Source organism: Somniosus microcephalus, unplaced genomic scaffold, assembly GCF_052327205.1.
Source record: "Somniosus microcephalus isolate GS21.2 unplaced genomic scaffold, FLI_Smic_1.0 unresolved_chr1, whole genome shotgun sequence".
Lineage (NCBI taxonomy): Eukaryota > Metazoa > Chordata > Chondrichthyes > Squaliformes > Somniosidae > Somniosus > Somniosus microcephalus.
Window position 1 is genome coordinate 58,000,275 of NW_028225179.1, and position 26,787 is coordinate 58,027,061.

The 26,787-nt window shown below is 44.3% G+C and overlaps 1 long non-coding RNA gene across 2 annotated transcripts; it reads right to left on the reverse strand.

Annotated features, from left to right (window-relative positions):
• On the reverse strand, window positions 1-25,420 carry LOC147095340 (uncharacterized). 2 transcript variants are annotated; one of them, XR_015074788.1, is made up of 3 exons: window positions 25,088-25,394; window positions 10,853-10,983; window positions 1-235 (listed from the first exon to the last, which is right to left on the reverse strand). It is a non-coding gene; the product is annotated as an uncharacterized LOC147095340 (long non-coding RNA). The 2 variants fall into 2 exon arrangements; XR_015074787.1 differs by lacking the exon at window positions 1-235 and having other exon boundaries at window positions 9,925-10,983; window positions 25,088-25,420.
• Between the last annotated feature and the right edge of the window lie 1,367 nt (window positions 25,421-26,787).

The following is a 26,787-nucleotide window of genomic DNA, read 5'->3' on the forward strand; positions in this document are numbered from 1 at the left end:
AGAGAGAGAGATAAAATGAGGCAGATAGAAAAAATAAGTCTTGACCCTCGAACGGACAGAATACTGACACTCTGGAACATCTGTCTTATATAAGTATCTTTCTGAATGTGTTATAGGCACTTACACAGATCCCCTGCAGTCGTTTTCCTCTTCCCATTTCCTGTGATTCCCAAATCTTCTCCGAGCCTAATTCCACCCCCGAACACCTTGTCCTCGGACAGTCGGGACTGGTGAACTATTTCAAATAGAGATTAATTTGCTGAGGGTTTACAGGAGTTGTTCGTTGCTGTTGAATACCAGAATGAAATTAATCAGAATGCACCAATTTAACAAAAAAATCAATACTTTCTTGGGTGGTGAATGACCCAGACACATTGGTACTGAACAGTATTTAGAAATGAACAGAAGGGGAAGGGAGAACGCAAATGCACTCACACAGACACTTGCGTACACACAGACACACATGCATGGAGAGATATACCCTCAGAAACACATACACAAGCACGTACACAGACATATATCACGACACGTACACAGACGCATACACAATCACACAGATCGACACACACACAGACACATACATACAATATTCTAAACGTTGACATGCTAGAACCTGTGGATGACCAGAGAGATTTACGGGGCCAAGTACAAGAATCACTAAAAGGTAATGAACATGTACAAAAAAAATGATAAAAGCTAATGGAATGTTGGCCTTTATCTCGAGGGCTGGAATACGAAGGGGGTGAAGTGATGCTTCAGCTGTACAGAGCTCTGATTAGACCCCACCTGGAGAACTGCATTCAGTTCTGGGCACCGCATCTCAGGAAGGATATATTGGCCTTGGAGTGGGTGCAGCGCACATTCACCCGAATGACACCGGAGCTAAAAGGGCTCAATTATGAGGACAGGTTGCAGAGACAAGATAAGTATTCCCTTATATATATAAAGGATTAACTGGTGATATAATTGAGGTGTTTAAGAGCATAGTATCACAAGGAAGCCATTCGGCCCATCTAATCTGTGCCAGCTCTTTCAAAGAGCAATCCAGTTCGTCTCACTCCCCCGCTCTTTCCACATATTCCTACAATATGTTCTCCTTTCATGTATTTATCCAATTCCCTCTTGAAGGCTACTATTGAATCTGTTTCCACCGCCCTATCAGGCACAGCATTCCAAATCCTAACCACTCGTTGTGTAAAAAAGTTGTTCCTCATGTCGCCTCTGGTTCTTTTGCCAATCACCATAAATCTCTGCCCTCTGATCACCAACACTTCAGTGACTAGAAACATTTTCTCTTTATTACCGTCCGAGATATACCGTCCGAGATATTTGCGCTCCTCTAATTCTGGCCTTGACGACCCTGATTTTAATCACTCCACCATTGGTCTCCATCCCGTGAGCTCCATCCCGTGAGCTTCCATGGCCTTAAGCTCTGGAATTCCCTCCCTAAACCTCTCCGCCTCTTTCCTGCTTTAAGATGCTCCTTAAAACCTAGCTCTTTGACTAAGCTTTTAGTCGTCTGCCATAATAGCTTGTGGCTCGGTGTCAAATTTTGTTTGAGAACGCTCCTGTGAAGCGCCTTGGGACTTTTTCTCCGTTGAGATTTACTATGTCTAAACCCTTCATGATTTTAAACACCTCGATCAATTGTCCTCTTAGCCGCCTCTGCTCTGAGGAGAACAATCCCAGCTTCTGCAGTCTATCCACGTCATTGTAATCCCTGAAATCATTCTAGTTAAATCTGTTCTCTACCCGCTCCAAAGCCTTCATTTCCTTCCTGAATATGGTGCCCAGAATTGGATGCAATACTCCGGCTGGGGCTGAACTCGTGTTTTATATTGGTTTAGCATAGCTTCCTGGCTTTTGTACTCTACACCTCTATTTATAAAGTCCAGGGTCCCATATGCTTTATTAACTACAACTTTCTTAACCTGTCCTGTCACCAAAGATTTGTGCACAAGCACCCCCAGGTCTGGGGTCTTGCACCCCCTTTAAAATTGTACCATTTAGTGTGTATGGTTTCTTCTCATTCTTCATACCAAACTATCACCTCGCGCTTTTCCATGTTGTATTTCATCTTCCCTGTCTCCGCCCAATCCACCAGCCTATTCAGGTCCTCTGGAAGTCTATTAATATCTTCCTAACTGTTCTCTACACTCCCAAGTTTCGAGTCACCTGCAAATTTCAAAATTGTGCCCTGTACCCCAAAGTTCAAGCCCCAATTCAAATGGACACAGGAACAGACAGAAATTACAGACAGACACGCATACAGATTGAGCAGGAGGGAGAGCGTTTAAGGTTGTAGATGGATGGAGATCAGTGACAGAGAGATTTTAAACAGGCTTCTGAAGGCACTTGTTCGGCACTTAACAGTCAGTTTGCCGATTTAGAGCCGAGTGTGGAACAAATCTGACCTCTCACCAAGGACTGTATCTGAATTCCCCACGTTCATTTTACACAAGACCTTCAGATCGGTAGGGGTGAATGGTCGGACTTTTGACCATCTGACACCCAGCCGCTTGCTGAAAATTCTGTCGAGAATTCTACCGTGTCTATCCAGAATTCACTGTAGAATTGCATTGTAGTTACAGCACAGAAACAGGCCATTCGGCCCCACATATACATGCTGGTGCTTATGCTCCACACCAGCCTCCACCCACCTTACTTCACCTCACTCTATCATGTCCTTCTACTCCTTTCTCGCTCATGTACTTATCTAGCTTCCCCTTAAAGGCACTCTGCTATTCCCCGCAACTACTCCATGTGCGAGCAAGCTCGACATTCTGACCACTCTCCGAATAAAGAGGTTTCTCCTGGATTCCTCATTGGATTTATTAGTGACGATCTTATATTTATGACCCCTAGTTTTGGACTCGCCATTAGTGGCTACATCTGCTCTGTATCTACCCTATCAAACCAGTTCATAAATGTAAAGATCTCTATTAGATCATCCTGCAGCCTTCTCTTTTCTTCACATCTCATGGGCCTCGCTGCTCCCATCGTGTCAATCACAGATAGGCCATTTCTGATCACTTCCTTGTACTGTTCTTCATTCACATCCCCCTTCTCCCTCCCAACCCGACTTCCTCAGTGTCCACCCCTGGAAAAAGCTCTCTCCTAATTCACTTACATCTGCACTTTCAAAATCCCAACTGTCTGGCCTTTGGCCCTCCATTCACCATAACACTTCTGCAGCTACCGATCTGCTCAACCACCCACTCACCTTTGATGCCCAATACCCATTAAAACCATTACTCACTCTCTCACCCTGGCCGTTCACCCGGCACGGCCCTGATCTTCACTTTCTTAAGTCCGAGGGATGCAGACTTGAAGGGATATGGTGAGCAACTGGTTTAACCACTCACCGTCGGATCTGGCTGGACCACAAAGCACCATCGGGTCCTGCTCCCATCTGCCAAAACTGCTCACTATTCCAGAATCATTCTGGAATTCAAAGATAACCCCGGCTTCTTCGCTCTACTGCAACCGCCTTCTTAAACCTCTCTCCCTCCTCCTCCACCCTGACCTCCATCAACAAGTTTGAGGAGCTCACGGACTTCTTTGTCACTAAGATTGCCACCATCTGATCAGTTGCCTCTGCCACTTCCCTCGCTTCCCATAATCCACCGGGCTAAACTTCCTCTAAGGTTACCTCCTGCCCCAGCCCTGAACTTCCATCTTTCTCCAGTTTCTCTCCGATCTCCCCTCATGCCCTCTTCGAGCTCTTCTTGTCCAGGAGACCCACTTCCTGCTCCCTCGAATCTATTCCAAATTAGCGGCTGACCACCCTACTTACTTGCCTGGCTCCCATGTTAGCTGATATTTTTAAACAGTTCTCTCTCGTACTGCCCCCCTCGCCTTCAAATCTGCCTTCATCACCACCTCAAGGAAACAACCCTTTACCCATTGTCCTTGCAAACTACCACCCCATCTCCAACCTCCCTTTCCTCTCCAAAGTCCTTGAACATATTGTCGCCTCCCAAATCTGTGCCATCTTTCCCATGTTTGAATATCTCCAATCAGGTTTCCATCCCTGCCACAGTACCAAAACAGCTCTGATCAAAGTCACAAATGACTTCCTATGTGACTCTGACAAAGGTAAATTATCCCCCCTCAACCAGTCTACAGCCTTTTATACTTTACTTTTATTTACTCGCTCATGGGATGTGGGCGTCACTGGCAAGGCAGGAATTTATTGCCCATCCCTAATTGCCCTAGAGAAGGAGGTGGTGAGCCGCCTTATACAACCGAGTGGCTTGTTAGGCCATTTCAAAGGTCAGTTAAGAGTCAACCACGTTGCTGTGGGTCTGGAGTCACATATAGGCCAGACCAGGTAAGGACGGCAGATTTCCTTCCCTAAAGGACATTGGTGAACCAGATGGATTTTTACAACAATCCGATAGTTTGGTCACCAGTACTGATATGAGCTTTTTATTCCAGATTTATTTAATTAACAGAATAAAATTCCCCAGCTGCCATGGTGGGATTTGAACTCATGTGTCTGGATCATTAGTCCAGGTCTCTGGATTACTAGCCTAGTAACATAACAACTATGCCACCCGGTTGACCACACCATCCTCCTCCAATGCTTCTCCACCGTCGTCCAGCTGGGTGGGACTGACTCGTTAACATACAATGGCTCCTGGTTAAGCAATGACTCGATTTCAAAATTCTAATCCTTGCTTTCGAATCCCTCCATGGCCTCGCCCCTCCCCATCTCTGTAATCTCCTCCGGCCCCACAATCTCCCCCCAACCCGAGATATCTACACTCCTCTAATTCTGGCCTCTTGAGCATCCCTGATTATAATTGCTTAATCTTTGGTGGCCGTGCCTTCTGTTGCCTGTGCCTCAAGCTCTGGACTTCCCTCCCTAAACCTCTACCTATCTTTCCTCCTTTAAGACGCTCTTTAAAACCTACCTCTTTGACCAAACTAACGGGCATCTGCCCTCACATCTCCTTATGTTGCTTGGTGTCAATTTTTTTTGTCTTATAATACTCGTGAAGTTCCTCGGGACATTTTACTACGTTAAAGGTGCTATATAAATACAAGTTGTTGTTGTTGTCTGCACTCGACTGATTCCAGTCTTACCTATCCAGTCATAGCCAGAGAATCACTTGCAATGGCTTCTCTTCTCGCTCCCGCACCTTTACCTCTGCTGTCCCCCAAGGATCTATCCTTGGTCCCCCTATTATTTCTCATCTACATGATGCCCCTTGGTGACATCATTCGAAAACACGGCATCAGTTTCCACATGTACGCTGACGACATCCAGCTCTACCTCAGCACCACACCTCTCGATCCCTCCACTGTCTCTAAATTGTCAGACTGCTTGTCCAACATCCAGTACTGGATGAGCAGAAATTTCCTACAATTAAATATTGGGAACACCAAAGCCATTATCTATGGTCCCCACAACAAACTACATTCCCTAGCCACCGACTCCGTTCCTCTCCCCAACAACCGTCCGAGTTTGAACCAGACTGTTTGCAACATTGTGGTCATATTTCACCCAGATATGAGATTCCAACCACAAATCTGCACCATCACTAATACTGCCTATTTCCACCTCCCGAACATCGCCCAACTCCGCCCCTGCCACAGCTCATCTGCTGCTCAAACCCTCATCCATGCCTTTGTTACCTCTAGACTTGATTACTCCAACACACTCCTGGCTGGCCTCTCATTAACTTAAGCTTATCCAAAACTCTGCTGCCTGTGTCCTATCACGCACCAAGTCCCATTCACCCATCACCCCTGTGCTCGCTGACCAACATTGGCTCCCGGTTAAGCAACACCTCCATTTTAAAATTCTCATCCTTGTTTTCAAATCCCTCCATGGCCTCGCCCCTCCGCATCTCCTCCAGCCTCACAACACTCCGAGATATCTGCGCTCCTCTAATTCTGGCCGCTTGATCATCCCGATTTTAATTGCTCAACTATTGGTGGCTGTGCGTTCAGCTGCCGAGGCCCGAGGCTCTGGAATCCCCTTCCTTAACCTCTCTGCACTCTACCTCTCTTTACTCCTTCAAACCTACCTTTCTGCCCTAATATCTCCTCTACAGAAGGTGGTGAAAGCTGCACAACATACTATAGGAATTAAACTACCTGCTGTCCAGGATATCTACCCAGAGAGGTGTCGGGGGAAGGCCCGGAGAATCATTAAAGATGCGAGCCATCCCACCCACAACCTCTTTGCCCTGCTCCCATCCGGTAAGAGATACTGAAGCATACGGTCTCGTACCAGCAGGTTTCGAAACAGCTTCTACCCCCAGGCCATAACACTCATGAATGTATAATTTATTATTTATTACTGTTTTATTATTATTACTGTATTTCTATTAGTATTTTATCATTGTTATGCCTTATTTATTCCAATGTTGGGAGGACTCGTAAAAATCAACATTTCATTGTGCAGTACACATGTCAGCTGCATATATGACAAATAAAATTGAATTGAATTAAATGTGGCTCCGTGTCAAATATGTTTTAACGCTCCTGTGAAGCATCTTGGGACGTTTTACTGCATTAAAAGGTGCTATATAAATACAAGTACTTGTTGTTGCCATGTGTCCATTCAGTCCACCAGCCTGTCTATGTCCTCTTGATGTCTATTACCATCTTCCTCACTATTTTCAACACTTTCGAGTCACCTGCAAATATCAAAATTGTGCCCTATACCGCCAAGTCCAAGTCATTAATGTACATCAAAAACAGCAGTTGTCCAGTACTGATCACTGGGGAACACGACTGTCGACCTCTGTCCAGTCCGAAAAACAGCCATTCACCACAACTGTGTTTTCTAACCATTACACAATTTTGTATCCATGCTGCTAATGCCCCTTTTATCCCACTGGCTTCAATTTTACTAACAAGCCCATTACGTGGTTCTTAATCAAACGCCTTTTTAGAGTCCACATACACAGCATTAACTGAACATCCCTCATCCACCCTCTGTTACCCTATCAAAATGACCGAAGAACTATTTCCTCTAACGGGGGAGTCCAGAAAAAGAGGGCATAATCGTTACATTGTACATCGTCCATTCAACGGCGATGTCCGGAAGCACCTCTTCACACAAGGCGCAGTGGAAATCTTGAATGGTCACCCAAAAAAGCTGTTGAGTCTAGTGGCCATTTGAAAATTTCAAAACTGAGATTGATAGATTTTTGAAATAACAACAGAAAATGCTGGAAACACTCAGCAGGCCAGGCAGCATCCACGGGGAGAGAAACAGAGTTAACCTCTCAGGTCGATGACACTTCAGAACTGGTAAAAGTTGGAAATGTAACAGATTTTAAGCAGGTGCAGAGGCCGGGAATTGGTGGCGGGGGCGGGGAAGTAACTTAAGGGACGGTCTGTGCTGGAATGCAAGGCACGAGTGGTTAAATGTTGCAAATGAGGATGGCAGAATCATAAACAGCAGCTGCCTGAAAAAATGGGGGGGGGGGGTTATAGTCTGAAATTTTTGAACTCAATGTTGATACCAGAAGGCTGTAAAGTGCCTAATCGAAAGATGAGATGCTGTTCCTCGAGCTCATGTTGAGCTTCATTGGAACAGTGCAAGAGCGAGTTCAGAGTGGGAGTGGAGCGGAGAATTATAGTGGCAGGCGACCAGAAGCTCGGGGTCACCCTTTACGGACTGAACGGAGGTGTTCTGCACAGCAGTCACTCAATCTGCTTTTGGTCTCCCCGATGTAGAGGAGCGAATACAGTATAATATAGAAACACACACACACAGGTACAAACATTCAGACGGACACAAACACACAAATTACAGACAGACACACACAGACTGAGCAGGAGGGAATGGGTTAAGGATGTAGGTGGATTGAGATCAATGACGGAGAGAGAGGTTTTAAACAGGCTTTTGAAGGCACTTGTTTGGCACGTAACAGAATGGTCGGTGTTTTACCTCTGACATCCAGCCGCTTGCTGTAGATTTTTGAGAGTGTTTTACTGTGCCTTTTTCTTAATTATCTTAACCTTATTATGTTGTGATCAACGCTGTCCACTTCTCTTATCTGCTCTGGTTCATTTCCCATTATCGATCCATCAGTGATTCCGCTCTTGTTGGGCTAATTACGTACTGGGTAAGAAAGGAGTCCTGGACAAACTGTAAATACTCCAATCCCCTTTCCCTACCTCTTCTTTCCAGAATATTTGGTGCAGTTCATGATGAAATGTATTTTACTCATTTTATAGATTTGCTAACATATTTTCCCTCCAGTTTCTTTCCACTGCTAGGCGATCAGAAGCTCGGGGTCACCCTTTACGGATTGAACGGAGGTGTTCTGCACAGCAGTCACTCAATCTGCTTTTGGTCTCCCCGATGTAGAGGAGACCGCATCTAAGGCAGCGAATACAGTATACTAAATTGCAAGAAGTACAAATAAATTGCTGTTACACCTGGAAGGGGTGTTTGGGGCCAGGGACAGTGGGATGGGAAGAGGTCAAAGGGCAGGTGATGAACATTGAGTTCAACAATTTCAGACTATAACCCCCATTTCCTCAGGTGGCAGCAGTTTATGATTCTGCCATCCCCATTTGCAACATTTAACCACTCGTGCCTTGCATTCTAGCACAGACCGTCCCTTAAGTTCCTTCCGCCCCTGCCCCACCCCCTTCCCTGCCTCTGCACCTGCTAAAAATCAGATACATTTCCAACTTTTACCAGTTCTGAAGGGTTTTCGACTTGAAACGTTAACAATGTTTCTCTCTCCACGGATGCTGCCTGGGCTGCTGAGTATTTCCAGCATTTCTGCTGTTATTTCAGATTTCCAGCATCTGCAGTACAGTGTTTTGCTTCTGATAGATTTTTGTTCGGCAAAGGTGTTTGTGTCATTAAGACAGACACAGAAACACACAAATTACAGACAGACACACAGACTGAGCAGGAGAGAATGGGTTACAGTTGTAGGTGGATTGAAATCAGTGACAGAGAGGTTTAAAACAGGCTTCTGAAGGCATAACTGTTACATTGTAAATAGTCCGTTCAACGGTGATGTCAAGAAGCACTTCTTCACATAAGGCGTAGTGGAAATCTTGAACTGTCACCCCAAAAAGTCTAGGGGAATTTGAACAGTTCAAAACTGAGATGGAGAGATTTTTGTTAGGCAAGGGTGTTTGTGTCTATACATACACACAAAGACACAAATACATGCAAACACATGTAGAAACACACACACACAGATACAAACATTCAGACGGACAAAAACACACAAATTACATACAGACACACACAGACTGAGCAGGAGAGAATGGGTTAAGGTTGTAGGTGGATTGAGGTCAGTGACGGAGAGAGAGGTTTTAAACAGGCTTTTGAAGGCACTTGTTTGGGACGTAACAGAGTCTGCCGATTTAGGGCCTAGTGTGGCACAAATCTGACCACTCACCAAGGACTGTGTTTGAACTCCCCACATTCATTTTACGCAAGTCCTTCAGATCGGTAGGGGTGAAAGGTCGGAGTTTTAACTCTGACATCCAGCCGCTTGCTGTAGATTTTTGAGAGTGTTTTACTGTGTCTTTTTCTTAATTATCTTAACCTTATTATGTTCTGATCAACACTGTCCACTTCTCTTATCTGCTCTGGTTCATTTCCCATTATAGATCCATCAGTGATTCCGCTCTTGTTGGGCTAATTACGTACTGGGTAAGAAAGGAGTCCTGAACAAACTGTAAATACTCCATTCCCCTTTCCCTACCTGTTCTTTCCAGAATATTTGGTGCAGTTAAAATCTCCCATGATGAAATGTATTTTACTCATTTTATAGATTTGCTAACATATTTTCCCTCCAGTTTCTTTCCACTGCTAGGCCGTCTCTAGAACAAACTTTTTAGCATTATTTTAACGTTACTGGGAACACTGCTCCGCCAAGGCACCTGTTCCCTATGGAAATAATTTCAGCAGATCAGCAGGAATCAAACATTTCAGATAAATTTACAAAATGAAAAAACAAGTTCAAAGAAACAGGCTGTCAAAAATAATGAATAACAAGGACCAGTAGAGTTACAGAGAGGAGCACATCGGATTCAATGGGTACATAAGCGGGCAGGTAAGTCACTGGACGATGAAATGTAATAAAATGAGATCAGGAATGGGGCTGGATGAGATGTGGCGGCAGAGTTTAGCACCAAAAGCAAGCTTCCCTCTAGATTAACAGCGAAATCTTGCAGGACTCCAAGCCCCTGCGAGGCCTGGCACATCCTGGACAGCTCATATTAAAACTGGGGGTGAAGAAGCTGTGATCAGCTAACGTAATGTGTTCAGAGCACGGGCTGGGCTCAGTGTCGAAGTGGTTGTCTTCAGACAGTCGTGTTATATCAGGAATTCTGACAGAAAGAGAAAGAAAAATGGAGAAGTGGGAAAGAGAAGGGGGGAACGGGTAGAGAGAGACGAAATAGAGAAAAAGGGGAGAAAGACAGACAGAGAGACAAAGAGCAAGGGAGAGACAAAGCGAAAGAGAAGGGAGAGTGAGAAAGAGCAAGAGAGAAAGAGCGAGAGTGAGATGGGCAGAGAGAGAGGAAACAGTCAGCAAAATAAGTGAGGCAAACAGACGACATAATTCAAAAAGAGGGAGTGGGAGAGAATGAGGCAGAGATAAAGAAGAAGGTAAGAGGAGATACTGGCTGAGAAGGCGAGAGGGAGAGAAAAGAGAGGGGCGAAAGAGGCGGACTGAGAGTGAAGCAGAAAGAGGGACCGAGAGGCAGGGAAGAGTGGGAGATTTCCAGCATCCGCAGTATTTTGCTTTTCTATTTCCAATCTGCCTGAAGAAACCCGTTCAAGTGAGATATCTTGAACCCTGAACGGTCAGGGTGCTGACACTCTGGGACACCGGTCTTATCTCAGTACCTTTCTGAATGTGTTATTAGGCACTTGCAGAGTTTCCCTGAAGTTGTTTCCTCTTCCCATTTCCTGCGATTTCCAAATCTTCTCCTAGCTTCATTCCACTGCCGAACGCATTGTCCTCGTGCACACTGATCCTAAAAAGAAACAAGACACGGATGTGAAGCTGTGATCAATGCAGTAAGTTTTACTTCTGAGTACAGCCCATTATTCTGACAGCAGTAAAACAGGGTCAGGGGTTACGGGGCCTAAACAATCAAACAGAGCCTGCTTCCAGTGAAGGAAGGTTTCATTCAGTGAGAACTTGGAGAGCTCGGGCTGGTGGGAATCAATCGCTAGATCTTTCACTGTTTCGGTCTGCACCATCCGAACCCAAAAGGGAAGGATAGTGGGACAGACAGATACGTAGGGTGAGTTGGAGCAGTCGTCGGGACTGGTGATTAATCCAAATAGAGATTCAGTTACTGAGGGTTTACAGGAGTTGTTTGCTGCTGTTAAATACCAGAATCAAATTAATCAGCTTGCAACAATTGAAACAGAAAATTCAGCACTTTCTGTAGTGGTGAATGGCCTAGAACATTGGTACTGAACAGTGTTTAGAAAGGAATGGAACAAGGGGAAGGAGGAACACAGATCGGAATGCACACGCATCAACCCGCAGACAGGCACACACTTCTCTAACTGGCGAGAAGCTGGGAGCTGTGGATGAGCAGAGAGATATAGAGGTCCAAGTACTGAAATCTGTAAAAGCTAGTGGACGGGTACAATAATAATTAAAAAGGCTAATGAATGTTGGTGCTTCAGCTGTAGAGAGTTCTGGAAAGACCCCATCTGGAGAATTGCATTCAGTTCTGGGCACCGCACCTCAGGAAGGATATACTGGCCTTGGAGAGAGTGCAGCACAGACAGACCAGAATGTTACCAGGGTACCAAGGGATTAAGAGGAGCGATTTCATAAACTAGGCTTGTATTCCCAGGAATGTATTAGAATCAGGGGTGATTTAATTTGATTCATGTTTTTTAGGATGTTGAAAGGAATTGTTCAGGTAGATAGAGGGAATCTATTTCCACTGATGGAGGGGTCTAGGGCAAGGGGACATCATCTTAAAATCAGAGCCCGGCCATTCAGGAGAGAAGTTACGAAACATTTCTTCACACAAAGGGTGGTAGAAGTGTGGAACTCTATCCCAGAAAAGGCAGAGGTGCTAGCGCAATGAATAATTTTAAATCCGAGATCAATAGATTTTTGTCAGGCAAGGGTATAAAAGGATACGGAGCCAAGACAGATGGATGGAGTTAAGATAAAGATCAGTCATGATCTCACTGAATGGAGGAACAGGCTCGAAGGGCTGAATGGCCGACTCCTGTTCCTATGTTCCTACCTCCACTTTATACAGAGTGTCAGCATCGAGCCCTCAAAGGCAGGTACAATAGAGAGCTCCCTCTCCCTTACCTTGACGTTACAACTGTTACTGTGTCACCCTCCCTGTTCCATACCATTTCTGCCCTGGAATTTATAAACTTGATTAGAAAATTATGGGTGACATCATTGAGATGTTTAAGATGATCGAGAGATACTATTTCATCTGGTGGGGGATTTGAGAAAAATGGGGTATAACCTGAAAATTAAAGCTGGGCCGTTCAGGTGTGATGTCAGGAAACACTTCTTCACACAAAGGGTAGCAGAAATCTGGAACTTTCTCCCCCAAAAAGCTGGTAATGCAGGAGCTCAATTGAAAAATTCAAGGCTCAGATTAATCAATTTTTGTTACGTAAGTTCTGTGTGTCTGTATAGACACACATACAGGAACACAAACACCTACACAGACATAAACCCCTACAGAGATACCCACATACACGCCCCAGAAAAATGCACGTGAACATGCAGAGTGACTCGCAGATGGACAAGGAGAGAATGGGTTAAGGTTGTAGGTGGATTGATATCACTGACGGAGGGAAAGGGTTTAAACAGGTTTTTGCAGGCACTTGATCAGCACGTAACAGCCAGTCTGCCGATTTACAGCCTAGTGTGGTGCAAATCTGACCTCTTACCAAGGACTGTGTTTGAACTCCCCACATTCATTTTACACAAGACCTTCAGATCGGTAGGGGTGAAAGGTCAGAGGTTTGACCCTCTGACACCCAGCCCATTGCTGAAGATTGTTCCGAGTGCTGTACTGCATCTCTGTAGAATTTACCATAGAATTGCATTGTATTTACGGCACAGAAACAGGCCATTCGGCCCAACAGGTCCATGCCGGTGTTTATGCTCCACACCAGCCCCCACCCACCTTACTTCCTCTCATCCTACCATCTTATACTTCTATTTCTTTCTCCCTCATGTACTTATCAAGCTTCCCTTTAAAGGCACTCTGCTATTCACCACAACTACTCCATGTGCCAGCAAGCTCTACATTCTAACCACTCTCTCGGTGAAGATTTTTCACCTGAATTCCTTATTGGATTTATTATATTGATGAACTCCCGGTTTTGGACTCCACACAAGTGGTAACATCTTCTCTACATCTAAACGATCAATGTCCTTTTATAATTATATACAGGTCTCGATTAGATCATTGCTCAGCCTTCTCTTCTCTGGAGAAAGAGCCCAGCATGTTCGGTCATTCTGGATACTTAGAACCTCTCAGTTCTGGTATCATTCCTATCAATTTATTTTCCACCTTCTCCAGTGTCTCGATATACTTTTCGTAATTTGGAGACCAGAACTGTACACAGTGCTCCAAGTGTGGTCTAACCAAAATCTGTACACGTTTAAAATAACTTCTCTGCTTTGCAATTCTCTTACTCTAGAAATGAGCCCCATTGCTTTGTTTGCATTTTCATGGCCTGTTAACCTGCTTTTTAGGATTTGTGCATCTGTCCCCCTTAATCATTTCCTCCTGTATCCCATTTAGACACAGGCTTTCCAAGGAGTTCGTGGCCTCCTCATTCCTCCTACCAAAATCCACCACCTCACACATACTTATATTAACTATAATCCCAAACTTGGTGTCTTCTGCCAATTTTGAAATTATACGGACGATTGACGAGGAGATATAATAGTGTCTCTGCTATCTCTTCCCTTGCTTCTTTAAGTATGTGCGAATGAAATACATCTAGACCCGTCCATTACTAGTTTATCAATTATTTCCCGCTTTCTATTTTAAATGTCTTGCCATTAGGAGAGATCAAAAAAGATCTCATGCCCACCTTGTTAGTCTACCTGGTAAAAACTGAGGCAAATAATTCTCCAATATTTCTGCCATTTCACTGTCATTACTTGTGAATTTATCTTGTGCATCCTTTACTTGCCCTGTCCCTATCCTGTTTTAGCTTTTGTTATTTTATGTATCTGTAGAATACATTACTATTTCATTTAATATTCATTGATAATTTAATTTTGTAGTTCCTCTTCTTCAGTCTAATTGTTTTCTTTTAAATTTCTTTCCAACCTCTTCCGATTCCCTTTTGTCATCCTCTCCTTTGTTGTCACTGTACTCAGTGTCTGCCTTTTTTTTTTTTGTTTCAACTTTGCCCTTATCTCGTTATCCATCCATGGTGTTTCATTATTGGCTAGTTTGTTCTGGGTTTTTAGTGGTATATATTTCTCCTGAACTCCATTATGTTGTCATCAACACTGTCCAGATTTTCACCGAAGCTCACTTCTTTATCTGCTCTGTCTCATTTCCCATTATAGATCAGTCAGTGACTCCTCTCTTGTTGGGCTTCCTACGGACTGGGTAAGAACGCAGTCCTGAACATACACTAAATGCTCCATTCCCTTTTACCCTTTCCCTACCTCTTGCCAGATTATTTGCTGTAGTTGAAATCGCCCATGATTATTCCATGTATTTTGCTCATTTCATAGACTTCCTTAAATATTTTCCTTCCAATTCCCATCCCTTGTTAGGTTGTCTGCACAATAAAATTTTCAGTTTTCTTTCAGCCTGGTTTGGATACCTGCTCCCCCGAAGCATCTGCGTCCTATATGGAAATACGCTCAACAGATCAGCAGGAATCGCTTGACATCTATTCAAAACATTTCAAATAAATTTACAAGATGAACAAACCAATTCAATTCAAGAAACAGGTTGTGAAAATAATTAAATATAATGCCCAGTAGATTTACAGAGAGGAGCACATCGGAGGGAATGTATACATAAGCGGGTGGATGTGTCACTGGAAGATTAAATGTATTAAAATCAGTTCAGGAATGGGGCTGGATGAGGCTTGGAGGCAGAGGTTAGAACCTAAAACAAGCAGATACTGAGACACATGCGTACACACAAACACGCACGTAGAGACATATCCTCAAACACAAAAACATACATATATCACAACACATACACACAGGCAGTCACACAGACAACCTGTAGATGCTTCTCTAATTGTCGAGCTAATGGAATGTTGGCCTTTATCTCGAGAGAGCTGGAATACAAAGGGGATGCAGCGATGCTTCAGCTGGACAGAGCTCTGGTTAGACCGCACCTGGAGAACTGCATTCAGTCCGGGGCACCGCATCTCAGGAAGGATATATTGGCCTTGGAGTGGGAGCAGCGCACATTCACCAGACTGACACCGGAGCTAAAAGGGCACAATTATGAGGACAGCTTGCATAAACTAGATAATGTATTCCCTGGCATATAAAGGATCAACTGGTGATATAATTGAGGTGTTTAAGATCATTGAATCAAAGAATAATACAGAACACAAGGAGGCCATTCGGCCCATCAATTCTGTGCCAGCTCTTTCGAAGATCAATCCAGTTCGTCCCACTCCCCCGCTCTTTCCCCATGCCCCTGCAATATTTTCGACAAGTTTTTATCCAATTGCCTTTTGAAAGCTACTATTGAATCTGTATCCAGCACCCTATCAGGCAGTGCATTCCAAATCCTAACCACTCGTTGCATAAACAAGTTTTTCCTCATGTCGCCTCTGGTTCTTTTGCCAATCACCTTAAATCTGTGCCTTCTCGTTATCGACCCTTCAGTGATTGGACACAGTTTCTCTGTATTTACTCTCTCTGAAACCTTCCTGATTTTAAACACCTCTATCAAATCTCCTCTTCGCCTTCTCTGCTCGAAGGAGAACAACCTCAGCTTCTCCAGTCTATCCATGTAACTGTAATCCTTCAAACCTGGAACCATTCTAGTAAATCTCTTCTGTACCCTCTCCACAGCCTTCACACCCTTCCTAAAGTGTGGAGCTCAGACTTGGACACAATACTCCAGCTGAGGCCAAACTAGTGTTTTATATAGGTTCAGCATAACTTCCTGACTGTTGTACTCTACGCATCCATTTATAAAGCCCAGGATCCCATATGCTTTATTAACTGCTTTGTTAACCTGTCCTGCCCCCATCAACGATCTGTGCACAAAAAGTCCCAGGTCTCTGTTCTTGCACCCCCTTTAAATTTGTACATTTAGCTTGTAGTTTCTCTCCTCATTCTTCCTACCAAATTGTATAACCTCAGACTTTTCTGCATTGAATGTCATCTGTCATTTAAAAATCACCTCATTTAAAATGTTCGTTATCTACTGCCCGCCCAAGAATTCTAAACAATTTTCTCAAGGAGATATCTCCACTGCTTTCCTCTCTCGGCCTCTGCACCGAGCCACTTATCTTCGGTGATTTCAACCACCATCTCAGGGGTGAAATTAGGAAACACTTTTACACACAATGGGTGGTCGAAGTTTGGAAATCTGATCCGCAAATGGCAACTGATGCTAGATCAATTGTTAATTTTAAACCGGAAATTGATAGCCTTTTGTTATCTAAAGGTCGTAAAGGATATGGGCCAATGTGCAGATCAGCAACGATCTCATTGAATGGCGAAACAGGCTCGAGGGACTCAATAGCCTACTCCTGTTCCTATGTTGCTATGGAGCAGTCACCTTTACTGGCGAACTATTCCAAATGGAGATTCAGTTGCTGCGGGTTTACAGGAGTTGTTTGCTGCTGTTAAATGCCAGAATCAAATTAATGAGAATGCACCAATTGAAACAGAAAATTCAGCACTTTTTGGGGAGGTGACTGGCCTAGGCACATTGGTATGGAACCATATTTAGAAAGAAACAGAGCAAAGGGATGGTGGATCATACAACCTCACAGACACAAACGTAGATCCACATGTACATAGACACACACAACCACAGACATGCAGACACGCACTCATGTGTGCGCTTCTGTGGGCATAGTTCTACAAGCATGTACACATACATAGATCACAATATATGCAGACAAACGCATACACAGCCACACAGATTGACACACAGACACATACACCTCTCTAACTGGCGAGAAGCTAGGAGCTGTGGATGAGCAGAGATGTAGGGGTCCAAGTACTTAAATCAGTAAAAGCTCGTGGACGGGTACAATAATAATTAAAGAGGCTCATGGAATGTTGGTGCTTCAGCTGTAGAGAGCTCTGGAAAAACCCCATCTGGAGAATTGCATTCAGTTCTGGGCACCGCACCTCAGGAAGGATACACTGGCCTTGGAGAGAGTGCAGCACAGATTCCCCAGAATGTTACCAGGGTAACAAGGGTTACATTATGAGGAGAGATTACATATTCCCTAGAATATAGAAGGTTAAGGGGTGATGTAATTTGATGCAGGTTTTACGGATGTTGAAAGCAATTGTTAAGTTAGATCGAGAGAAACTATTTCCACTGGTGGAGGAGCCTAGGACAAGGGGACATAGTCTTAAAATCAAAGCCAGGCCATTCAGGAGAAGTTAGGAAACACTTCTTCACTAATGGTGGTAGAAGTGTGGAATTCTCTCAAAGAAAAAGCAAATATAAGCATAATTAATAATTTTAATTCTGAGAGAGTTGATTTTTGCCAGGCAAGGGTATAAAAGGATACTGAGCCAAGGCAGCTGGATGTAGTTAAGATACAGAACTGCCATTATCTCATTGAATGGGGGAACAGGCTCGAGGAGCTGAATGCCTTCTCCTGTTCCTATGTTCCTACTTCCACTTGTCGAAAGCTCGACTCCGAGTAAGGCTCTAAAACACAAGCAGTACCGTCAGATTGTTAGTTTAATTTTTACTTGCACAAGGAGAGCGCTGCCTGGACAAAGGCTAGGCCAACATTTCTAAAGGACATCAGCGAATGCAGCATATTTATACACTGAAACAAGCAAGCATTCCACAAATCACGTGGAATGGTATTGTATCATTTTAAACAAATTAAGAGTTGCACAAGAACAATCAAAAGGTCAGCAGGACAGAAATATCTCCAGACAAGGTTAGTTAATCATATATTCTGTCAGGAGGTTCTGTCTGAATCTTGTTCAGCAAAATGATTTAATTACTCATGTCTGATCATCTTGTGACCAAGATGATTAGCTTACTCAATAGCTTTGCTTCTTTGTCTAGCGACAATCATGAATAGTTTATCTATTCTATAGCCTTATGCCTCCCTTGTGCTATTGAGTCAATTATAGCTGTTATCACATCCTCAATGTGGGTGGGTATTATGAAAGATCTCTTGGTCCTTTTCACGTTGTGACACATCTGCTTTTTTTGCTTTAGCTACAACCTAAGCAAGTATGTTCTTTTATTTGGCCATTTTATTCTACCCAGCATGCCAAGTATAATGTCAATTTCCACACACTTTATATAGAGTATCAGCATAAGAACATAAGAAATAGGAGCAGGAGTTGGCCACTCGGCCCCTCGAGCCTGCTCCGCCATTCAATAACATCATGGCTGATCTGATTTTGGCCTCAACTCCACTTTCCGGCCGTTTCCCCATAACCCTTAATTCCCCTGTTTTTCAAAAATCTGTATCTTCGCCTTGATTATATTCAATGACAGCCTCCACAGCTCTCTCTGGGGTAGAGAATTCCAAAGATTCACGACCCTCGGAGAATAAATTCCTCTTCATCTCCGTTTTAAATTGGCAACCCCTTATTCTGAAACTATGCCCCCTATTTCTAGATTCCCCCACGAGAGGAAACATCCTCCCTGCATCTACCCTGTCAAGCCCCCTCAGAATCTTACCTTTCAATAAGATCACCTCTCATTCTTCTGAACTCCAATGAGTATAGGCCCAAGCTGCTCAACCTTTCTTCATAAGACAACCCCTTCATCTCCAGAATCAACCTCCTGAACCTTCGCTGAACTGCCTCCAATGCAAGTATATCCCTCCTTAAATAAGGTGACCAAAACTGTTCGCAGTACTCCAGGTGTGGTCTCACCAACGCCCTGTACAGTTGTAGCAAGACTTCCCTACTTTTATACTCCATCCTCCTTGCAATAAAGGCCAATATTCCATTTGCCTTCCTAATTATTGCTGTACCTACATGCTAACGTTTTGCGTTCCAGGGACGAGGACTCCCAGACCCCTCTGTACCGCAGCATTCTATAGTCTCTCCACTTAAATAAGATTTTGCCTTTTTATGCTTCCTACCAAAGTGAATAACCTCACATTTTCTCACATTATACTCCATCTGCCAAATTTTTGCCCACTCACTTAACCGATCTATATCCCTTTGCAGACTCTGTGTACTCCTCACAACTTGCTTTCCCACCTATCTTTGTATTGTCAGCAAATTTGGCTACAGTACATCCAAGTCATTAATAGATTGTAAATAGTTGAGGCCCCAGCACTGATCCCTGTGGCACCCCACTAGTTACAGTTTGCCAACCTGAAAATGACACATTTATTCCGATTCTGTTTTCTGTTCGTTGGCCAATCCCCTATCCAAACTAATATATTACCCCCAACATCATGAGCTCTTATCTTGTGCAGTAACCATTTATGTGGCACTTTATCAAATGCCTTCTGGAAATCCAAATACACCACATCTACTGGTTCCCCTTTATCCACCCTGGAGCATCGAGAATTCCTAGGGCAGGTACAATACAGAGCTCCATCTACATTGCCACTGTTACTCTGTCCCCCATCCCACTGCATACCATTTCTGTTCCTGAATTTATAATCTAGTAAAACTTAGAGATGATAAATCATCAGGACTGGATGAATTACATCCGAATATTCTAAAACATGCAAGGGAAGAGCCCATTGCATTCTGGACCTCGCACCTCAAGAATGATGTATTAGCTTTGGCGGGCGTTCATTGCAGATTCACCACAATGATACATGGGCTGAAAGGGTTAAATGATGAGGACAAGTGGCAGAGACTAGTCTTTTACTTCCGTGAATATAGAAAATTAAGGGTGATATCACTGAGGTTTTAAGATGACCGAGAGATATTGGCCTAGAAATTGAGTTTGCCTCCGCCAGGGCTGTAGCGCCCGAAATTTAGGGCCAGCGTTAATTGCCGCTGCGCCCGCCAAAAATTCAGCTGCGCCACGCCCAGACGGCTGCGGGCGCTAATGGCGGGTGTCAGCGCCTCACAATGGGCGCTGAATGCAGGATTGCGGCGCTAATCCAGGATTGCGGCGCTAATCCCCCGCTGCGGCACCCGATGCGGTGCGGCAGGCTGGGGTACTGCAGGCCTCCTCCTTCTGTTAAGGAGGAGCTGCCTGCAGCCGACCGCTGGCCGGTGGAATCGCACGAAAAATGAGCCCGGCACCTCGGAGAAGTGCCGGGCTCGAGGCCCACACACATCTGTGCCGCGGGGGGGGGGGGTGGTGGAGGAGTCCGGGGAGGGAGGTGCGGGCAGGCGGCCGCCGGGAAAGCGGCCGGCCGCCGCGCCACCTTAATGCGCCGGCGCTAAGTCCAGCAAGAAACTTTTGAAAAATCGTTGGTTGCGGCTGCCACGGGCGAGGCGGCCGCAACTGAATTTTGGCGTCCGGCCGCGTTACCACGGCAACCGGGACGCTGCGCACACCGATGATGTCATCGGTGCCGGCGCAGCACTACCGGCTAACGCCGATGGTAGGGCCCAAATCAATTTCCGAAGCGGCTTTAATTCCGGCGCAAGCCCCTCTAGCGCCTCTAATTGTGCGCTAACCCCACTCAATTTCTAGGCCATTATTTCATCTGGTGGGAGTCGAGAACAAGGGGCAAAACCTTAAAATTAAAGCTAGGCTGATCAGGTGTGATGTCAGGAAGCACTTCGTCACACAAAGGGTAGTAGAATTCTGGAATTCTCTCCCCAAAAAGCTGTTGAGGCTGGAGCTGGAAAAATTCAAGAATCAGATTGATAGATTTTTGTTAGGCAGGATTTTGTGCGTCTGTATATTGACAGACAGACACATACACACAGAGACGTGCTGAAACACACACGGGTTAAGGTTGTAGGTGGATTGAAATCAGTGATGGAGAGAAAGGGTTTAAGAGGCTTTTGAAGTCATTTGCTCGGCCCGTAACAGGCAGTCTGTCAATTTGGACCTAGTTTGTTACAAATCTGACCTCTCACCAAGGACTGTGTTTGAACTCCCCACATTCATTTTACACAAGACCTTCAGATCGGTAGGGGTGAATGGTCAGATTTTAACCCTCTGACACCCAGCCCATTGCTGAAAACTGTTTCTAGTGTTGTACTGTGTCTATTCAGAATTCACCACAGAATTACATTGTATTTACGGCACAGAAACAGGCCATTCAGTCCAACAGGTCCATGCCGGTGTTTATGCTCCACACGAGCCTCCACCCACCTTACTTCACCTCATCCTACCATCATATCCTTCTATTCCTTTCTCCCTTATATTCTTATCTAGCTTCCCCTTAAACGTACTCTGCTATTCACCTCAACTGCTCCATGTGCCAGCAAGCTCTACATTCTAACCACTCTCTGGATAAAGAGGTTGCTCCTGAGTTCATTATTGGATTTATTAGTGACTATCTTATATTTATCACCCCTAGTTTTGGACTCGCCACACATGGTAACATCTTCGACATCTACCCTATCAAACCCCTTCATAATTATACAGATCTCTATTCGATCATCCCGTAGCCTTCTCTTTTCTAGAGAAAAGAGCCCCAGCATGTTCAGTCATTCTGGATACTTAGAACCGCTCCGTTTTGGTATCATCCTTGTCAATCTATTTTGCACCTTCTCCAGTGTCTCTACATCCTTTTTGTAATATGGAGACCAGAACTGTACACAGTGCTCCAAGTGTGGTCTAACCAAGGCTCTTTACACGTTTAATATAACTTCTCTGCTTTGCAATTCTCTTACTCTAGAAATGCACCCCAGTGCTTTGCTTGCATTTTGTTGGCCTTGTTAACCTGCTTTTAATGATTTGTGCATCTGTCCCTCAACATCCACTTGCTACTCTACCCCATTTAAACACTTACCATCCAATGAGTATGTGGCCTCCTTATTCCTCCTGCCAAAATCCACCACTTCACTTAGCTATATTGAAGTTCATTTGCCATTTACACACCAACATGCCAGTTTATTAACATCATCTTGTATTTTGTCACAGTGCTCCTCAGTATTAACTATATGCCCAAATTTGCTGTCATCTGAAAATTTGGAAATGCCCGAGTCTATATAATCGTGCCTCTGCTCTCTCTCACCTTGCTTCTTAGTGTATCGGGGCTTTATCCTCTCTAACCTTTGCTAGTTTATTAATTATTTTCACCCTTTCTATTTTAAATGACTTCATATCTTTTTTGATCTCTTCTTCCAATGTCGCGTCCAACTTGTTAGTCTGCCTGGTGAAAACTGAGACAAAGTAATTCTCCAATATTGCTGCCATTTCGCTGTCATAACCTGTGAGTTTATCTTGGCCATCCTTCAGTGGCCCTGTCCCTATCCTGTTTTATGTTTTATTCCTCATATACCTGTAGAATACTTTACTTTTTCTTTTTATATTCCTTGACAATTTAATTTCATAGTAGCTCTTTGCATTTTTAGCATTATTTTAATGTGACTGCGAACCCTGCACCCCGAGGCATTCGAGTCCTATATGGAAATACACTCAGCAGATCAGCAAGAATCGCTTGACAATTATTCAAACATTTCAGATACATTTGTAAAATGACCAAAGAGATTCAATTAAAGAGACAGGTTGTCAAAAATAAGGAAAAACAAGGCCCAGTAGATTTACAGAGGAACAGATCGGAGGAATGTATACTGCAGTAACCAAATTAATATCATACTTTAGTTTATGTTAGAAAATGTATAATGTAGCACCAGTGTACAGGGTGGAGGTAGCGAATTAATTCATACCGAGTTAAATGGTAGATAGGTCTGTATTTATTGTATTTATCCAGCTAAACTCTAAAGACAAGTACTGAGGTGATGGGAAATTAAACTGCGAAGCCAGCTGCAGAGTGTGGCTCATGGAAAGATTGGGGAGGATGCCTATTCGGCCAGGCAGGATGGCACGCATACAAGATAACATACATAAGAATTGAGTAACATGGCGGACTTCGCTTGTTTGTGAAGCTACAACATGATTGTCTAAAAGACAAAATGGCTTACATCAAAGTCTGGTGGAACTAATTACAAATATGCTTGCCTTGCAGAAGTAACATGAGCAGGTTACAAGGTCAGAATCTGTGCTTTGCAGAGATGGTTCGGAGCAGTAGGCCGATTGAACAAGAACTGTTATCTTGTGAGAACATGTTACTGAGCCAGGCCACATGGCAGAGACAATGGACGACTGGGGCTCCAGGCTACAAGAATAGTTAAGAAGGCGGCCAGGGTGATAGAGGAGTTGGAATAAGTGAAACAAGCAAAAAACATGATTAACTGCGGGATATGGGGAGAAGAGTAAAAATGTCATGCAGTAGAAGCAATGGATATAATGGAATACTAGAGACTATGATTGATAGATTTGTACCCGCCCCTAGTGCAGAATGTGACTGATAAAATTATGTATAAGAATGTAACTCAATAAACTTTTGGTGGAGTCAGATCCGAGAGCGGTCTTGGAAGGTTCCCCCCAGGCCTGTGAATAAAGACCGTTTTGAACCATCCTTCACTCGAAGTCTGTCATCTGTACTATAGCGAAGCATCGACCTTGTATATCACTTGGTCCGCATGTAGCTTACATCATATACAAAGGCAGGCGGATATGTAACTGGGCGAGGAAATGAGGTTAGAACCAAAAGCAAGCTTCCCTCTACATTAACAGCAAACTCTTGCAGGACTCCAAGCCCCTGGTGCAGCCTGGCACATCCTGGACAGCTCATTTTAAAACTGGGGGTGCAGAAGCTGTGATCAGCTCTTGCAATGTGTTCAGAGCACGGGCTGGACACAGTGTGAAATTCATTCACTAGATGCAGGAAGGATGTTCCCGATGGCGGGGGAGGCCAGAACCAGGGGTCACAGTCTAAGGATAAGGGGTAAGCCATTTAGGAATGAGATGAGGAGGAATTTCTTCAACCAGAGAGTGGTGAACGTATGGAATTCTCTGCCACACAGGGCAGCTGAGGCCAATTCATTAAATATATTCAAGAAGGCGTTGGATATATTTCTTGAGGCTAAAGGGATCAAGGGATATGGGGAGAAAGCAGGGACAGGGCACTGAATTTGGATGATCAGCCATGGTCTCATTAAATGGCGGAGCGGGCTCGAGCGGCCGAATGGCCTACTCCTGCTGCTATCTGCTATGTTTCTAGGAAAGAGTTTGTGTTCAGACAGTCCTGTTACACAATTAACCTTAACAAATAGAGAGAAATGGAGAAACTGGAAGAGAGACAGACAGTGGCAGAGAGAGGAAACAGAGACAGAGGGGAGAAAGACAGAGGGAGAGTGAGAAAAAGAGAGTCAGAAAGGGAGAGTGGCAGAGTCAGAGGAAGCAGGGACAGCAAAATAAGCGAGGCAAACCAAAGAGACACGTAAAGCAAAAAGAGGGAGTGGGAGACAGAGAATGATGCAGAGATAGAGAGGAGGAAAAGATATTGGCTGAGATGGCGAAAGAGAGAATGAGGCAGAGGGAAGAGAGAGGGGCAATACAAGCGTAGCGAGGGGGACTGAAAGGTAGAGAAGACAAAAGCATGGAGTAAGAGACAGCGAGGCAGAAAGAAATGAAAGCGGTAGAGAGGAGAGAGAGGGAGATCAAAGGTGAATAACAGAAAACGAGGCAGGGAGAGATCGGGCCATTGAGAGAGAAAGAAACAGAGGCAGAGAGAGGAGAGTGAGGTAGAGAGAGATGAAGCAGAGAGAGATAAAATGAGGCCGATAGCAAAAGAGAAAAAAAACATGATATAGGAAGCATGGGTTAGATCGAGAGTAAATCTCCCTCCACACTGTCCCATCAAACAGTCTGCTTCCAATCTGCCTGAAGAAACCTGTTCAAGTGAGATATCTTGAACCCCGAACAGTCAGAGTGCTGACACTCTGGGACACCGGTCTTATCTCAGTACCTTTTCTGAATATGTTAGTCGGCACTTGCAGAGATTCCCTGTGCCAGTTTCCTCTTCTCATTTCCTGCGATTCCCAAATCTTCTCCTAGCCTCATTACACGCGCAAACAGCTTGTTCTCGGACACATTGATCCTAAAGAGAAACAAGACACGGATGTGAAGCTGTGATCAATGCAGTAAGTTTTATTTCTGAGTACAGCCCATTATTCAGATAGCAGTAACACAGTGTCAGGGGTTATGGGACCTAAACAATCGAGTTATGGGACCTAAACAATCAAACAGAGCCTGCTTCCCATGAAGGAAGGTTTCATTCAGTGAGAACCGGGCTGGTGGGAATCCATCACTGGATCTTTCACTGTTTCGGTCTGCAACATCCGAACCCACCGCGGAAGAATAATGGGACAGACAGATACGTAGGGTGAGTTGGAGCAGTCGCCAAGACTGGTGATCTATCCCCAATAGAGATTCAGTTGCAGTGTTTACATGAATTGTTTGCTGCTGTTAAATACGAAAACCAAATTAATCAGAATGCACCAGTTTAAACAGAAAATTCAGTGCTTTCTGGGGAGGTGTTTGGCCCAGACACATTGGTGCTGAACAGTACAGGCAGCTCTTGTATAACCTGGCTTTGTGTCATCAGCAAACTTAAACACATAACATTCGGTCCCTTCATCTAATTCATTGATATAGATTGTAAATAGTTGAGGCCCAAGCAGTGATCCTTGCAGCACCCCAATAGTTACAGCCTGCCAATCTGAAAATAACGCATTTATTCCCACTCTTCCAGGTGAAACAGTGACTTACTTGTACTTCTTTCAATTTAGTGTACTGTATTCACTGCTCAGGATCCGGCCTCCTCTACATTGTTTAAATCTGGTTGCATCTCTAACTTTTACCAGCTCTGATGAAAGGTCAACAATCTGAAACATTAACTCTGTTTCTCTCTCCACTACTGCTGCCTGACCTGCTGAGTATTTCCAGCATTCTCTGTTTTTATTCACTCCGTCTCTCTTCCTCTGACCCTGTCACTTATCTCGTTCGCTTCCTCTCTCTTTCTCTCTCTGTTTCTGTTTTTCTATGTCACTCTCCCTGTTTCTTTCCCACTATCCCCTACTACCTCTTTCAGTCTCTATTTTTCGGTCCCTCACACTCTGTCTCTCTCTCTCACCTTTGTCTGTCTTCTTCACACTCTCGCTTTCTCTGTTTGTCTCTCTCCCTGCTTCATCTCTATCTCTGCCGCTCTCTCTTTCTCTGCTCTATGTTTCTCTTTCTTTCTGTGTCTCTTTGTGTCTCTCTTTGTGTCTCTCCCTCTTGTCTGTCTCTTTTTTCCCTCTCTCTATCCCTCTGTCCTTCCATGTTGTCTCTCTGTCTTCCTCTGTGTCTTTCCTGCTGTATCTCTCTGACTCTCTCTCTCTGTCTTCTCCTGTCTTTCCTATTTTCTCTCTCTGCTCTCTGATTTTCTCTCCGTTTCTCTGTCCCTCTCCCCTTCTCTCTGCCTCTCTCTCACTTGCTCTCGGTTTCTATCTCAATGTCTCTCTCAGTCTCCCTGTCTCGATCTTTCACTGTCTCCCGCTCTGTCTATATTTTCCTCTGTATCATTCATTTCCTGTCTTTCTTTTTTCTGTTTATCTCTCTCTATCTTTCACTCATTCTCTCTCTATCTTTCACTCATTCTCTCTCTATCTCTCTGTCTTTCTCTCT